The sequence below is a fragment of the Pristiophorus japonicus genome, chromosome 27 (genome assembly GCF_044704955.1).
Source record: "Pristiophorus japonicus isolate sPriJap1 chromosome 27, sPriJap1.hap1, whole genome shotgun sequence".
NCBI classification, from domain to species: Eukaryota; Metazoa; Chordata; class Chondrichthyes; family Pristiophoridae; genus Pristiophorus; species Pristiophorus japonicus.
The window spans coordinates 4,589,840-4,606,746 of NC_092003.1; the positions used below are offsets into that span (position 1 = coordinate 4,589,840).

Sequence of the window (16,907 nt, forward strand, 5' to 3'; positions counted from 1 at the left end):
CCGAGGCCCCATCTGATTTCATAGATGGACGTAAAAGATCCCAAGGCACTATTTCAAAGAAGAAAAGTGGAGTTATCCCCGGTGTCCTGGGGCCAATATTTATCCCTCAATTAACATTAAAACAGACTGTCTGGTCATTATCACATTGCTGTTGTTGAAATTTGCTGTGCACAAGTTGGCTGCCGCGTTTCCCAAAAAGTACTTCATTGGAGGTAAAGCACTTTGAGATGTCCGGTGGTCATAAAAGGCGCTGTAGAAATCTATGATTCTATGAATCCCTTGTTAAAAAAGGGGGGGCTGAAGGAAATTCATATACTTTAAGGCATTTGTTACTGACTGTGCCAGATGTCTACACAAAATGTAGCAGTGATCAGATTGGTACAGGCTGAATATCAAGCTCCATTTTCTCTCTGGCAGAGAGTGATGCATTTGCCTGTCCAGCTGACTTTTCAGTACATGTGTACATACAAGGATGGGAGTTTGGCATAACCTTCTTGCAACCTTCTCTCCACAGGCTGGATAATATATTTTGTTTGCAACATTGCCTCTCACTATAACACAGCTGAATGTGATGAGGAGCTAGATCATTAATAATGCCGTTGAGTTGTTATTGCTTTGAGGTAACACTTTCTTAATTTGTTCCATTTATTCTGCTCCCTCACCCTGTACAAATCTTTGCACATTGCTGCTCACTGCCAACCATCAGTATTGAGGAATGCAGACTGCTTCCACCGAGGTGTGATTATATTTATTGCACAGAGTCCTGTTGTATTCAGGTCTGGTGCTGTTCCTTATACAAACAGTCCTAATATATCCTGGCCTGTTGCCGCAGCTTTTATGCCCATCCTGACCTATTGCTTGCTACAGGATCAGGCTGCGTTGCAATGCTTGAATATATATTGTATTTAACTCTGCAGTCACGTGCCCTTGGTTGTCAGACAATGATGCTAATAGCCGTGGTTACAGTTGGCATTACGGGAGTTATTATCAGCTTGCGAGGTGAAAATGTCACTGGACCAATCAGGATAATAGCCATGTAGTCTGAAATTATTCACCGATCTATCGGCAATGTATTTAACATCTTACATCTGCGTACAGTTCCCGTCAACTTTTTGTGTCGCAAATTTCTATATTTCACGCATTCTTCATCATCAACGTCACCATCATCATCATCATCATAGGCAGTCGCTCGGGAGCAGATGGAATCCTTGCTGAGGCACTGAAGTATGGTGGAGAGGCACTACTGGCGCGAATACATGACCTCATCTCTCTCAGCTGGAGGGGGGAGAGCGTGCTGGGAGATCTCAGAGATGCAGTGATCGTGACCATCTTTAAAAATGGGGACAAGTCCGACTGTGGCAACTACAGACAAATCTCCCTGTTATCAGCCACTGGGAACGTCGTCATTAGAGTCCTTCTCAACCGTCTTCTCCCTGTGGCTGAGGAGCTCCTCCCAGAGTCATAGTGTGGATTTCGTCTCCTACGGGGCACAACGGACATGATTTCCCACATTACAACAATGACTACTCTCCAAAAGTACTTCATTGGCTGTGAAGCACCTTGAGACGTCCGGTGGTCGTGAAAGGCACGATATAAATCCAAGTCTTTCTTTTTATGTCCACCTTTAAACGGAAAGTGTCTTGTCAACTTTTCACGCTGTAGTTACACCTTCCCCACAGTAGGGGTGCTGCAACGCTTCCACTCGTAGGAGAGTGTAACAAGTTTAAAAAGGCAATTCCCATTATAACTGTGGACATAGGAATTGACAATGTCAGCCGTGGCACGGTTGAGAGCACACTTGCCTCTGAGTCAGAAGGTTGTGGGTTTAAATCCCACTCCAGAGACTTGAGCACAAAAATCTAGGCTGACACTAGGCAGTGCTGAGGGAGTGCTACACTGTCAGAGGTGCCGTCTTTTAGATGAGACGTTAAACCGAGGCCCCGTCTGTCCTCTTAGGTGGATGTAAAAGATCACATGGCACTATTTCGAAGTAGAGCAGGGGAGTTATCCCCGGTGTCCTGGGGCCAATATTTATCCCTCAATCAACATCTATATATAAAAAAACAGATTATCTGGTCATTATCACATTGCTGTTTGTGGGAGCTTGCTGTGCACAAATTGGCTGCTGCGTTTCCCACATTGCAACAGTACCTACACTTCAAAAAGTACTTCATTAGCTGTGAAGCACTTCAGGATGTCGTTAAATGCAAGTCTTATAATATTATGAAGGTAAGGAGCTTTGCCTGCCCCGGACTCCCCACCTCCCCTCCTGTGAAACCCTCCGCCATCCCTTTCATGCCATTTCCCCAGAAGGCAGCGGGCAACCGTGGCCCCACCCGATCATCGCTCACCGCAGCTACTCTGCGCCCTCTTCACGCCCATTCTACACGGGAAGTGGACCATCGGGGTTGAAATGAGATTGAGAACCACTGCCTGTGTTGGGCGGGAAATTAACTCCCGCCGGAAACCGTGACAATTCGCCCCATGGTCTTCACCCCCTCCTGCGCGAGACACCACAGGAGATCAACAAGCAATGTTATGAAATTAATGGTGGCCACAACGCCATGGGTTCGTTCCCTAATTTGGCCACATTGTCTACCCTCCTCTTCTGAAGGTGCTGCCTCTTGCTGGGATAAGGGTGTCTTTTAGTACCTATCCCAAGTGGACAATCTTCACCAATGAGTCCACATACTGATCAGAAGCAGGAACACTGGCTGCTGAACATAAGAATTAGGAGCAGGAGTGGGCCATTTGGCCCCTCGAGCCTGCTCCGCCATTCAATAGATCATGGCTGATCTGATCATGGGCTCAGCTCCACTTCCCTGCCCGCTCCCCATAACCCTTTAATCCCTGATAGCTCAAAAATCTGTCTTATCTCCACCTTAAATATATTCAATGACCCAGCCTCCGCAGCTTTCTGGGGCAGAGAATTTCACAGATTTACAATCCTCTGAGGGAAGAAATTTCTCCTCATCTCAGTTTTAAATGGGCGACCCCTTATTCTGAAACTATGCCCCCTAGTTCTCGATTCCCCCATGAGTGGAAACATCCTCTCTGCATCTACCTTGTCGAGCCCCCTCATTATCTTATACGTTTCAATAAGATCATCTCTCATTCTTCTGAACGCCAATGAGTACAGGCCCAACCTTCTCAACCTTTCTTCATAAACCAACCCCTTCATCTCAGGAATCAACCTAGTGAACCTTCTCTGAACTGCCTCCAATGCAAGTATATCCCTCCTTAAATACGGAGACCAAAACTGCACGCAGTACTCTAGGTGTGGCCTCGCCAATACCCTGTACAGCTGCAGCAAGACTTCCCTGCTTTTATACTCCATCCCCTTTGCAATAAAGGTCAACATTCCATTTGCCTTCCTGATTACTTGCTTTACCTGCATATTAATTTTTTGTGTTTGATGCACAAGGACCCCCCAGGTCCCTCTGTACTGCATCACTTTGTAATTTTCCTCCATTTAAATAATCTTTTTTATTTTTTCTGCCAAAGTGGATAACCCCTCACTTTCCCACATTATACTCCATCTGCCATCTGAGATCGGCTAATTCAGACAGACCGGCAATTGAACATGAGGTCTTTTGGTGTGCTTGGCGTAATAATGAGATGAGTCAGAATGTCATGTATTCGAGCACTGACCATCCAGTGCAGTATCGAGGGAGTGCTGTGCTGTCTGAGATGCTGCCATTCGGATGCAACGGTTATTCCGAGGCTCCGTCTGCCCCCTCGGTGGACATGAAAGATCCCACGGCAGTATTTTGAAGAAGAGCAGTGGAGTTCTCCCCAATGTCCTGGCCAGCATTTATCTCTCAACCAACGTCACTAAAAAAAAAATTATTTGGCCATTTTTCTGCACAAATTGCCTGCCGCATTTCCCTACAATGACTGTACTTCAAAAGTAATTCATTGGCTGTGAAGTGCTTTTGAACAACTGAGATCGGGAATGGTGCTATATAAATGCAAGTTCTTTCTTATCGTTACCCATTGGACCATCGGGAAACTGACGACTTGGGGATTTCTATTTTGAAAGTTGATTAAAAACCCTTTTTAAGGATGAGTTTATAATCAAATAATTGAAATTGTTGTGTGTGTGAATGTCCTATACAGTTTGTTTTTGATTTTGGTGAGAGAGTAACTCTGCACCCAGGAGTATCAGCCAATCTTGTTTGCTTAATTACACTCTTTAACATTAATTGGCAGAATGCTAACACCATTTAGTAAGGACTTTCTCTGTAATGGCAATGTCGTTGCAACAGTGCATAATTAAATAGTACATGTTCTACGCAATACCCTCTACAACAACAACTACAGTTTGTATTTATATCGGGCCCTTAATGCAGTGAAACATTCCAAGGCACTTCACAAGAGTATTATGAAATTAAAAACATTTGACACCGAGCCGCTTAAGGAGAAATTAGGGCAGGTGACCAAAAGAGGGCAGAATTAAAGGAGCACAGACATCTTGGGCGGGGGGGGGTGGGGGGGGGATTGTGGGGCTGGAGGAGATTATAGAGATAGGGAGGGGGGGGGGGCGAGGAGGCCATGGAGAGATTTGAAAACAAGGATGAGAATTTTGAAATCAAGGTGTTGCTGGACCAGGAGCCAATGTAGGTCAGCGAGCACAGGGGGTGATGGGTGAGCAGGACTCGGTGCGAGTTAGGACATGGTGCAGCCGAGTTTTGAATCCCCTCTAGTTTACGTCGGGTAGAATGTGGGAGGCTGGCCAGGAGTGCGTTGGTCTAGAGGTAACAAAGGCATGGATGAAGGCTTCAGCAGCAGATGACCTAAGGCAGGGGCGGAGATGGGCAATGTTACGGAGGTGGAAATAGGCAGTCTACCCTCAAAAAGGAATTATTTAGCCTCAGCCTTGGTGAAGCACTCACAAAGCAGACTTCCAATTGGTTTAAATTAGAAACATAGAAACATAGAAACATAGAAAATAGGTGCAGGAGCAGGCCATTCAGCCCTTCTAGCCTGCACCGCCATTCAATGAGTTCATGGCTGAACATGAAACTTCAGTACCCCCTTCCTGCTTTCTCGCCATAACCCTTGATCCCCCGAGTAGTAAGGACTTCATCTAACTCCCTTTTGAATATATTTAGTGAATTGGCCTCAACTACTTTCTGTGGTAGAGAATTCCACAGGTTCACCACTCTCTGGGTGAAGAAGTTTCTCCTCATCTCGGTCCTAAATGGCTTACCCCTTATCCTCAGACTGTGACCCCTGGTTCTGGACCTCCCCAACATTGGGAACATTCTTTCTGCATCTAACCTGTCTAAACCCGTCAGAATTTTAAACGTTTCTATGAGGTCCCCTCTCATTCTTCTGAACTCCAGTGAATACAAGCCCAATTGATCCAATCTTTCTTGATAGGTCAGTCCCGCCATCCCGGGAATCAGTCTGGTGAACCTTCGCTGCACTCCCTCAATAGCAAGAATGTCCTTCCTCAAGTTAGGAGACCAAAACTGTACACAATACTCCAGGTGTGGCCTCACCAAGGCCCTGTACAACTGTAGCAACACCTCCCTGCCCCTGTATTCAAATCCCCTCGCTATGAAGGCCAACATGCCATTTGCTTTCTTAACCGCCTGCTGTACCTGCATGCCAACCTTCAATGACTGATGTACCATGACACCCAGGTGCTTCCATTTATTCAACTGAAGGCCATCGCTGGTGGATGAACCTTTTATTCAATGAATCAAAAAACTCATCGGCCCTATTGACTAGACAAATTAAATTTATTTGAAAGATAAACTGAACAATGGTTGTAAAAGTTCAAGTTGTGAGTGGGAGGTCAGCGATCACAGTGTGGCGGGGGGGTCGAGGGAGAGAGGCTGCCATTGGCAGAGGGCAGGCTCCGAAGCAGCTCCTGCTTCTCCTGGCCCACAAGGAATTCTGTGGAGCCTTCTGGAGCCGACAGCTCCTGCCTGCAGAGCAACCTGTGCCGGGTTTCCATCGCCCTGGGAAACCCGCGCGGCAACTGTTAAATGTAAATCAGGCTCTCAATTGCACTGTTGGGTGCCTAATTTAAATATGTTAATGAAGTGCCCCGACTCTCCACGGCGGTTCACTTGCACGCGATGAAGCCCTTTATCATGAAGGTGGCAGCAGGGGTGTTGGGGAGCGTTCCCCGTTGTTTCATTTTTACGGTTCCTCCTCTTCCGCCCCCTCCCCCCTTAGCAAAGGCATCAATAATCAGGGGGCATAGATTTAAAGTGGTTGGTAGAAGGATTAGAGGGGAGATGAGGGGAAAAAATGTCACCTAGAGGGTGGTGGGGGTCTGGAACCCACTGCCTGAAAGGGTGGTAGAGGCAGAAACCCTCATCACATTTAAAAAAATACTTGGATGTGCGCTTGAAGTGCTGTAACCTACAGGGCTACGGACCTAGTGCTGGAAGATGGGATTCGGCTGGCTAGCTATTTTTCGCCCGACACGGCCACGATGGGCCGAATGGCCTCCTTCTGTGTCGTAATTCTATGATTCTATGCTGTATTTTCTTTCAGTATTCCTGCCTTAACCTGCCTTCTCAATTACAGTTCCCATATAAAATGCGTGCCTTCAGCTACTCTCTCTGTCGTGCATCAGTCAAGCTAATTCTTGCTGGTAATGAGCTTTTTCGCTTGTCAGCATGTGCACAAGACTTGCTATATCAAAAGAAAATGAGACCCTGGCTTTTATGTTCAAGGCCAGAGAAAATGATTTGAAGAGTGGTGCACAATTAAAAGTAAAAATAATCCCACTTTAAGGATACTTTCTGTACCTTTCAAATTGTTCTCCCCTCCAACTCTTCTGCTGTGGTAACTAAATATATAATACTTGGGTTTCTATGGCTACTTTCAGTTCAAGGTATCTCAAAATGTGTCACACAGTCAATTACTTCAGTAAAGTGCCTCTTGTTAGGTACGCAAACGCAGTAGCCATGCTGCACTCGCAACAGTGAGAGGAATGACCAGTAATTTGTACTTCTGTGGTATTGATTGAAGGAGGAATACTGGCCAGGACATAAAAGACCTCCAGCCTTTTCCAATCGTCTTTGGGATCTTTAACGTCACCTGAATACCCGGAACTACTAGATTGTGTTTGAACATCTCACTGGAAGAACTGCAACTCCAACAATGCAGCATTGCTTGGTTCATCCATCCTCAGCGCTGCAACAACAACAACTTTTATTTATATAACGCCTGTAACGTAGTAAAACGTCCCAAGGCGCTTCACAAGCTGTGTTAGAAGACAATTTGATCAACTTGACACCGAGCCACATAAGAAGAAATTACGGCAGAGATTAAGGCAGATCAGCCATGATCTTATTGAATGGCGGAGCAGGCTCGAGGGGCCAAATGGCCTACTCCTGCTCCTATTTCTTAGTCGAAAAGGTAGGTTTTAAGGAGCCTCTTAAAGGAGGAAAGAGAGGCAGAGAGGTTTATGGAGGGTGTTCCAGAGCCTGGGGCCTTGGCAGCAGAAGGTACGGCCACTGATGGTTGAGCAGTTATAATCAGGGATGCTCAAAAGGGCAGAATTAGAGGAGCGCAGACATCTCGGGGAGGGTGGGGAGGGGTGGGTTTGTGGGGCTGGAGGAGATTACAGAGATAGGGAGGGGCGAGGCCGTGAAAGAATTTGTAAGCAAGGATGAGAATTTTGAAATCGAGGCTTTGCTTAACTGGGAGCCAATGTAGGTCAGCGAGCACAGGGGGTGATGTGTGAGCGGGACTCGGTGCGAGTTAGGACATGGGCAGCCGAGTTTTGGATTGCCTCTGGTTTACATAGGGTAGAATGTGGGAGGCCAGCCAGGAGTGCGTTGGAATAGTCAAGTCTAGAGGTAGCAAAGGCATTCTAAGTAATTCATCCAACTCCCTTTTGAATTTGCTGACACAATCCATCCCCATTGCTCCTCCAGGCACTTCATTTCCACACAATCAGAATCTCTCTATAAAGTAATTAAATCTAAACGTGCCTCAACTCTGAAATTCTCTCATTTGTGATGCTGAAATACTGGCTATGCATCTATAGCTTTAGCTGAATTTTATTTCAGTTTCCAGCATTTATATTTTCTTTTTGTTGTTAGTGAGTATAGAAATGATTGCGTTAATTACTCTGCTTCAAACTAACTGCAAAAGCCATGCTCTGCCAAAATGAGATTAAACTGACTACAGATTGTTTCTTAACTGAAAATTACTCATTAAAAAAAATCTTATCTTAGTCTTGATATTCAAACTAAATTCCAATTCTCTAGTGTGTAATACTATTCTCCATTTAGTTTGTGTTTTAAAAACACGAAGGCATTTGGAGCAATAATCAATTGACTCACAGGCTCCTAAAATCAATTCGCACAGCCTGAGACAGCAGAAAGAGTGAAACGCCTTGGATGAACATCATATTGACAGCGAGGAGTCCATATGTTTTTCATGTGTCTGACTGTGATTGCAGTTCCATTTTTATTAACAGCTGCTTTGGTAGTAGCCGCGAGTCTCCTCTTCAGCAGTCGTATCTTTCTTCCTCTGTCAGTGATAGAGCTACGAGACCTCACTGTATACGCAAGTTTGAAAGAAACACAAACTGAGATCACACTGTTGTGGTCACGACAATATAAAATGTAATGTTGTGTCAGGGAGGCAGTGATGGAAATGTTTGAGCCGTGGTTATTTTCATTCCAGCAATGCTTCCCGTGAGGTTTGCAGATTCTCGCCCTCTTTTGTTCTCCGAGCTCGATCACAAAGAAGTAGTTCTGCTACTCAGAGACCACTGCTGTTGGCGCTCTGAAATGAATTCTAACCTGGGATATTTTCCCTCCCCATCTGTGAGGAAGGACATGGCCAGGCTAGTTGGATAATGACGTGGGTGAGATTGAGAGCTCACTGAGTACTTGACCTCGGCGACATCATCCGAAAATATAGCGTCAGTTTCCACATGTACGCCGACAACACCCAGCTCTACCTCAGCACCACTTCTCTCGACCCCTCCACAGTCTCTAAGTTGTCAGTCTGCTTGTCCGACATCCAGTTCTGGATGTGTGATATATTCACAGAGCACAGCACACATAGCTCCTAACATGGCAGGCAGTTCTCGGAAACCTCCGGAATCTACCAGGTTCTGTTTATTATTAACTATGCAGTTGCAGTATACAATATGTCCACATCCACAGTGTGGAGCTACAAACATTACAAGCTTATAGACATTACACTAAGGAGAGAGAAGTGTAATGTCCTTAGATATGACATAGTGAACTCTCATGGTGCTCTCTACAAATTTGCTTTTACACTCCTTGAATGCTGTATCGCATTTTTTTGACCACTTCCAATGGACCTGTTTTTTCAAAAGTTCATTCAGTGGATGTAATACTGTAGTCAAATTTGGCAGGAACTTCCCATAATAGTTCAAAAGACCCAAGAATGAACGAAGTTCAGTGACGTTCCTGGGAGTGGGTGCATTTCTAATTGCATCCAATTTTTCCATGGTTGGATGTAAACCATCTTTGTCTACTCTGTACCCTAAGTACTCCACTGAGTTTTGAAATAACTCACACTTACAAGCAGACACTCGTACTCTGTGCTTCTCTAGCCGTTTGAGACTTCATTCAATATGTTATTATAAATTTGCCTGTTTAGTGCTGAAATTAGTATGTCATCCAAATAACATACTACTCCTTCAATACCTTGCAAAATCTGGTTCATCGCCCCTTGGAATATGGCAGGGGTGGAAGACACTCCAAACGGTAACCTATTAAATTGATATAGGCCTAGATGAGTATTTATAGTCAAACATGACTTGGACTCCTCATCTGGTTCAAGCTGTAAGTAGGCATTCGTAAGATCCAGTTTTGAGAAGATCTGACCACCTGTCAGTGTTGTGAACAAATCATCTATATTCGGCAATGTATTGGGGACATTACCCTGTAGAATCTGGTTTACGGTTACTTTATAATCACCACACAATCTTACCTTACCATCGGACGTAGGTACAACAACAATGGGTGTAGCCCAATTACATCGATCTATCTTACAAATAATGTTCTCAGTCTCTAGTCTTTTAAGTTTTTGCTCAACTTTCTCCTTGAGTGCATATGGTACGGAACGTGGCTTGTAGTAAATCGATCTAGCGTCCTTCTATACCCTGACACTCGCCTTGAAGCCTTGGATCGGACTGCCCGTTTTGCAGAACACCTTTGGATACTTCTTGATAACCTCATCCATTGATGAAAATCTCGCCTCCACACAGAAAATCTTACTCCAATCCAGCTTCAATGAGCTCAACTAATCCAGTACGGTGATACGACCTACTACAGGAATTTTCTCTCCCAAGTAGCCTCGCAGCTCTATCTTGGATTTCTCCAGTTGGAAATCACGCAATTTGTCAAGATACAGTGACTCCGGTACTACACTCACGGATGCACCCGTGTCAATTTCCATTGGTAACTTGAATGACGCAACATCTATGTGGATTTTGATGCTTTCCGAATCGCTGTCCGTTAACCTCGTGCTCCTGATGATGTGTAACTCTAACATTTCCTTGTCCTGTTGTTGTTCTTCCATGCTATGTAGTCTCTTGGGATTTCTACTCATAGCTTTAAACGTTGGATTCATAGCTTTGAAAGCTGGTTTACCCTTCAGTTGGCATGCCTTCGCAAGATGCCCAGTCCTTTTGCAGAAGAAACACTCTGCCTTCACGTATGGACAACTTTGAGCAATATGTTGTCCCAGGCACCTATAGCATGACTTCGACGCTCTGGTAGAATTTCCAGTTTCTGAGACTTTGGGCCCTCACCATCTTTTACTTTGAACCTGCAGGTGATTTACCTCGGTTGACTGACGACCGTAATTATTATTTAATTCTGGGAAATATTATTCGGCCATGCCCATTGATCTCGCTGTCTGAAGCAATCTCAAAAGTCAAGTCATCCGTCGTCAATAACTTCCTTCTGATCGCATCATTTTTCACCTCACAAACAAAATGATCCCGTAATGCCCGGTTTTGAATGTTTCCAAAATTACAGTGCATCGATAGCTTTTTCAATTCTATGATGTAATCACTGATACTCTCATCAGATTTTTGATTCCGAATCACAAAACGATAGCTTTCAGCAATTTCTAACGGTTTGGGGTTATATTGCTGCTCCAGCTTCGTTAAAATCTCTTTAAGCGTTGTGTCCTTTGGCTCATCAGGCACAAGCAGATTTACAAGGGTTTCGTACAATGCCAGACCCACCTCCGATAAGAAGATCGCTTTCTTACGTTCCAACACAGCCCGGTTCTGGACTGCATTGTCTGGAACTTCGATTATGTTATTTGCAATGAAATACATTTCTAGCCGATCCTCATACGCTTTAAAACGTTCCCGGTCCCCCAAATGTCCGATTACACCTGCCATTTTAATCTCTAGCTGTTACCACCGTGTGCTGTATTTTACCTTGGATTTTGTAGCTTTTTTCCAAAGACAGAAACTTCCAAAGTCTCTCTGTCGGCTGGCTGAATCCTTCCCCAACAAAATTTAAGCTTTAAATCATCCGAAAAATCCCATCTCATCAGTCTGAGTCCGAGTCAGGAAAACAAAGAGCCTGAAGTTAGAGTGAGTTCAAATGAAAATCAAGGAAATTCCGTGGAGGAAAACGTTCCTCAGGATGAGCCTCGAATGAGTGTGAAACTGACACCAGGTTTGGAAGGTGCTGTTCGAGAGCGAAGGTATCCTCTTCGAAACAGAAAACAAGTGGTAAAGTTAAATTTGTAAATATGGGGGAAAAAAAGTTTATATCCTGTGTTATGTATAAACATGAAAGTTATGTATGATGTTTGTTATAATAACTTCTTCATTTAGGAGGGAGAAGTGTAACGTTGGTAAGCTTGTAATGTTTGTAGCTCCATACTGTGGATGTGGACGTATTGTGTATTGCAACTGCATAGTTAATAATAAACAGAACCAAGCAGATTCTGGAGGCTTCTGAGAGAGCTGCCTGCCATATTAGGAGCTGTGTATGCTGTGCTCTGTGAATATATCACAGGATGAGCAGAAATTTTCTCCAATTAAATATTGGGATGACCAAAGCCCTTGCCTTCCCTCCCCGCCACAAACTCCGTTCCCTAGTCAGTCACCGACTCCGTCCCTCTCCCTACCATCTGTCTGAGGCTGAACCAGACTGTTTGCAATCTTGACCCTGAAATTAGCTTACGACCACATATCCACACCACAACTAAGACTGCCTACTTCCGCCTCCGTAACATCACCAGTCTCCGTCCCTGGCTTAGCTCATCAGCTGCTGAAAGCCTCATCCATGCCTTTGTTACCTCCAGACTTGACTATTCCAACGCACTCCTGGCTGGCCTCCCACATTCTACCCTCTGTAAACTTGAGGTCATCCAAAACCCACCTGCCCGTGTCCTAACTCGCACCCACTCACCCATCACCCCTGTGCTCACTGACCTACATTGGCTTCTGGTTAAACAACGACTCGATTTTTAAATTCTCCTACTTGTTTTCAAATCCTTCCATGGCCTAGCCCCTCCCGACAACCCCCAAGATATCCTCCGTCACTGATTTTCATTGGCGGCCATGCCTTCAGCTGCCAAGTCTAAGCTCGAGAATTCTCTGCCTAAACCTCTTCGTCTCTCCTCTTTTAAGAAGCTCCTTAAAACCGACCTCTTTGGCCAAGCTTTTTGGTCACCTGCCCTAATTTCTCCTTATGTGGTTCAGTGTCAAATTTTGTTAAAGGCGCTAAATAAAGAAAAGTTGTTGTGTACTCGAGGCATGAACCGTGGTCCCACCGTGCACGGTACATAGAATTAACCCCTACCAAATTGCACTGCCTTCCACTATGTTCGCATTAAATTAGTCACGGTGGTATATTTTGCGTCAACTTTCGAAAGCGATACACGATACACGATACAGACATTTTTCAAATGACCACACACAAAGTAATTTTAGACAGGTGGTGAGAGTTCTGGCCCCCCAGTCCATTTTCTGATTTTGGGATCTGATAAGAACATAAGAAATAGGAGCAGGAGTAGGCCATTTCCTGCACTATCCCCATATCCCTTGATTCCCTTAATATCCAAAAATCTATCGCTTTCTGTCTTGAATACACCCAACGACTAAGCATCCACAGCCCTTTGTGGCAGAGAATTCCAAAGATTCACCACCCTCTGAGAGAAGAAATTTCTCCCTATCTCAGTCCTAAATGGCCGACTCCTTATCCTGAGACTGTGACCCCTGGTTCTAGACTCCCCAGCCCGGGGGAAACATCCTCCCCGCATCTACCCTGTCAAGCCCCCTGTAAGAATGTTTTATGTCTCAATGAGATCACCTCTCATTCTTCTTAACTGTAGAGAGTATAGGCCTAGTCTACTCAATCTCTGATTGGTCCTTGCTAAAGAGACAATTCCCCATGGTTCGGACCAAACAATCAAAAAAGCCCAGAGCAACTCTGTATTCATTGATTCATCCATACAGACACAAAACTTTAATAATTCAGATTTATTGTGCTCTGAACAGGAGGTAATTGATGAGTCCAGCCTAGTTCAGTGATTAGACATATTTAATGGAATTTCAAACACTGCCCTGTTTTTATATAGATGAATAAGAGTTATGCCTAAGCTGGCTGTCCTTGAATTTGTCACAGTACACTGACTGTAGAGAGGCGCTTTAGCTTCCTGATGCGCTGTTTACAGAATGAACGTCCAATGCTATCTGGCAATGTAACCTAAGAAAGCTTTGATTGTCGTGCTGCCAATGTCCAGTTTTTGAGTGGGCTATCTGGAAATATGTGGAATGTAAAACAAACACAACGGGTCTTTTCTTCCCTCAAATCGAAACCCACTTTTTCTGTTCCTGCGTTTTGTGTTGCGGGGCCGCTAATCATCAAGATCGTTTTGTTTTGTCAATGAGTTTTCACCATCAGTAAAGCAGAATTAAAGCCGCGATCTCAGCACCTGCCCTGTTCAGGCGCCCAGCTTTGGGCCTGACTAAGGTGACAAGTTTTATTTGATTCTTTTAAAATTAAGCGCTCTTCCTCTGATTGTGCTGCCTGTCCGTTGAACATGTACATGTGATGATCAAGTTATATACATGGGCACTTTGTAAAAGTGTGACTTTGTACTTCAGTTTCAACTGCTCACTGTGCTTACAGTGTCAGCCCACTTGTTTCTGAGTCAGAGGTTGTGGGTTCAAGCCCCACTCCAGATACTTGAGCACATAAATCTAGGTTGTCACTCCAGTGCAGTACTGAGGGAGCGCCGCACTGTCGGAGGGGCAGTACTGAGGGAGCGCCGCACTGTCGGAGGGGCAGTACTGAGGAAGCGCCGCTCTGTCAGAGGGGCAGTACTGAGGGAGTGCTGCGCTGTCGGAGGGGCAGTACTGAGGGAGCGCCGCACTGTCAGAGGGGCAGTACCGAGGGAGTGATGCGCTGTTGGAGATGCCGCCTTTCGGACGAGACGTTAAACCGAGGCCCCCTCTCAAGTGAATGTAAAAGATCCTATGGCACTGTTTCGAAGAAGAGCAGGGGAGTTATTCCTGGTGTCCTGGGGCCAATGTTTATCCCTCAACATAACAAAAACAGATGATCTGGTCATTATCACATTGCTGTGTGTGGGAGCTTGCTGTGCGCAAATTGTCTGCCGCGTTTCCCACATTATAACAGTGACTACACTCCAAAAGTACTTCATTGGCTGTAAAATGCTTTGAGGCATCCGGTGGTTCTGAAAGGCACTGTATAAATGCAAGTCTGTCTGTCTTTCTTTCAAGGAGCCCGCTCCCTCTCCGCTAATGTTCCCCAGAGCCTATTCTTCCCCCGCCCCCCCCCCGGCATTTAACTTTTTTTTTAATGAGCCCGCTCCCATAACGCTCCTACCCAGCTTCTGGTGCGTTGGCAGCAGTCGCGACCAATCAAAAATACAATTAGCCACATCTGGATTCCTAATTCACCACATGTGGTGAGTGGCTAATTTATTGGACAACTCTGCGCCAATTTGAATAAATCGCCTGATGCCTGCTTTAAAATAGCAGAAGGAACAATTTGATGTGTGTTCGTACTATGACATTGCTCATAGTAATTTCCAACTTTATAAAATTGAAAATAAATATTAATTCTCTGAAAAAAAATAGCATTGCTGGATAGTGGTTGAACTTGAATCAGACGAGAATCCCTCCTAACAGGGCTGTTTGGTTCCTAAAGATTTCAGTCCTCCGTGCATGCTGTGTGATTCAAGTCCTGTTACCTTCGACAGTAGATTTATCAGACTTAATGGTCAAGGACATCTTAATTGGACAGAAACAAACAGTCTTGAAAATGGCCATTAAATAGGAGCAGTAAGAGGAACGGTGATGAATAAAACAGGAGCCTGGAGTGCCACTGATGACTCACTAGATAAATGCACAGCGTGGTACTGAAACATGCAGACTGAGAGGGAGTTGGGTTCAATTTCTGGTTTGTGCTGGGTTAGCCGAACTAAGCCTGGTTTTGATGCATATGACAGCCTAGTTCAGAAGAGCGAAGGTTGACTCGTGTTCCCATTGCAAATGGCTGCCCAGTGCTGAAGGTGGACATGTAAACCGAGGATAGAGGCCTGCTTGGGGCGTGATTTCCCTATGGTTGGATATATCCTGCAAACAATCACTATACAGACATGAGACACAGACTGCTAGTTGGGGGTGTTCCTGGAGATTTCATCACCTGACCGCATGCCCTGCCCCCCCCCCTCTCTCGCCATTGGTCGGCCGACATGTCCATCCTCTCTGTGCCAATCAGAAAGCAAACAGACTCTTCGTTATCTGATTGGATGATTCTTGACTGTCAATCAAGTGGGCTTTTTTTCTCCTCTGTCTAATTTTTACAACTGGTAAACAAAAATGTTCAAAGAAAATTGTTCCAAAAACACAATTTTTTATTGCCCCGATGATTTTTCCCCTGGGTGTTGCACGCAGCAGTGTCCTGGAGATTCGTCTTTAATTCCTGGGGACTCCAGGCCAATCCTGGAGGGCTGGTGACCCTAATAAAGAATGGCCAGTCGGATGAGGTCCAGATTGCTGCGTTGCCCACGGAATTTACTCAGCAACAACAACTTGTATTTATATAGTGCCTTTAATGTCGTAAAACACCCCAAGGCACTTTACAAGAGTGTTTTAAGACAAATCAAATAAATTTGGCACCAAGCCGCATAAGAAGAAATTGGGGCAGGCGACCAAAAGCTTGGTCAAAGAGGTCGGTTTTAAGGAGCGTCTTAAAGGAGGAAAGAGAGGTGGAGAGGTTTAGGGAGGGAGTTCCAGAGCTTAGGTTACTCCAGCATGAATCAGTCCTTTTCAGGAGTGTCATGTATGTAACACCACTGTATTACTGTACACACTCAACCTAGATGCACACCTTGACCACAAGGGGTGAACTTGTGGGAGACACTCCTTACCTGATCACTCAGGTATAAAAAGGGAGGTCCCACACAGGGTTACTGTCTTTGGAGTCCTGTGAATAAAGAGTTCAGGTCACAGAGTGACCTTGTCCCCAGAAGGTGCCTCGTATGGTTTCATACTGTAGAGTAAGGACTTTACAAAGCGAAGGAATGGGAAGTAGGGAAAATGGGAGAGGAGGAAACATGGTTTCCAGTCCTCCTCAAATTTCCAGCACTATCCCTGAATATTGTGGGCCATGCTTTAACCTGGGCGAGTCCAGATTTGTCTTTGATTGAAGTTGACTGGTTAAACCTCTCCTCCTTCCCCCACGCCCGCACACGCTATTACAAGGATTTGTATACTCACTTTGAGATCAAAGCTGAGAGATAATGTACTGAGCAAGCGCACAGAGATAATTTTCACACGTGTCTGGATGGATTTGGTGGGGGGAGGGCAATAGCGACGGTGCCGAGAACAGTCTCTGTAGCTGCGTGCCCCCTCCTTCCCCGAGACTAGGGTTTAAAGAATGGGA

The 16,907-nt window shown here is 45.1% G+C and overlaps 1 protein-coding gene across 1 annotated transcript in view; it reads left to right on the plus strand.

The window, feature by feature from the left end:
- Nucleotides 1–16,907, plus strand: part of LOC139239429 (ADP-ribose glycohydrolase MACROD1-like) — a 1,029,639-nt gene that overhangs the window by 451,984 nt on the left and 560,748 nt on the right. The gene's annotated exons all lie outside the window — the stretch shown is intronic.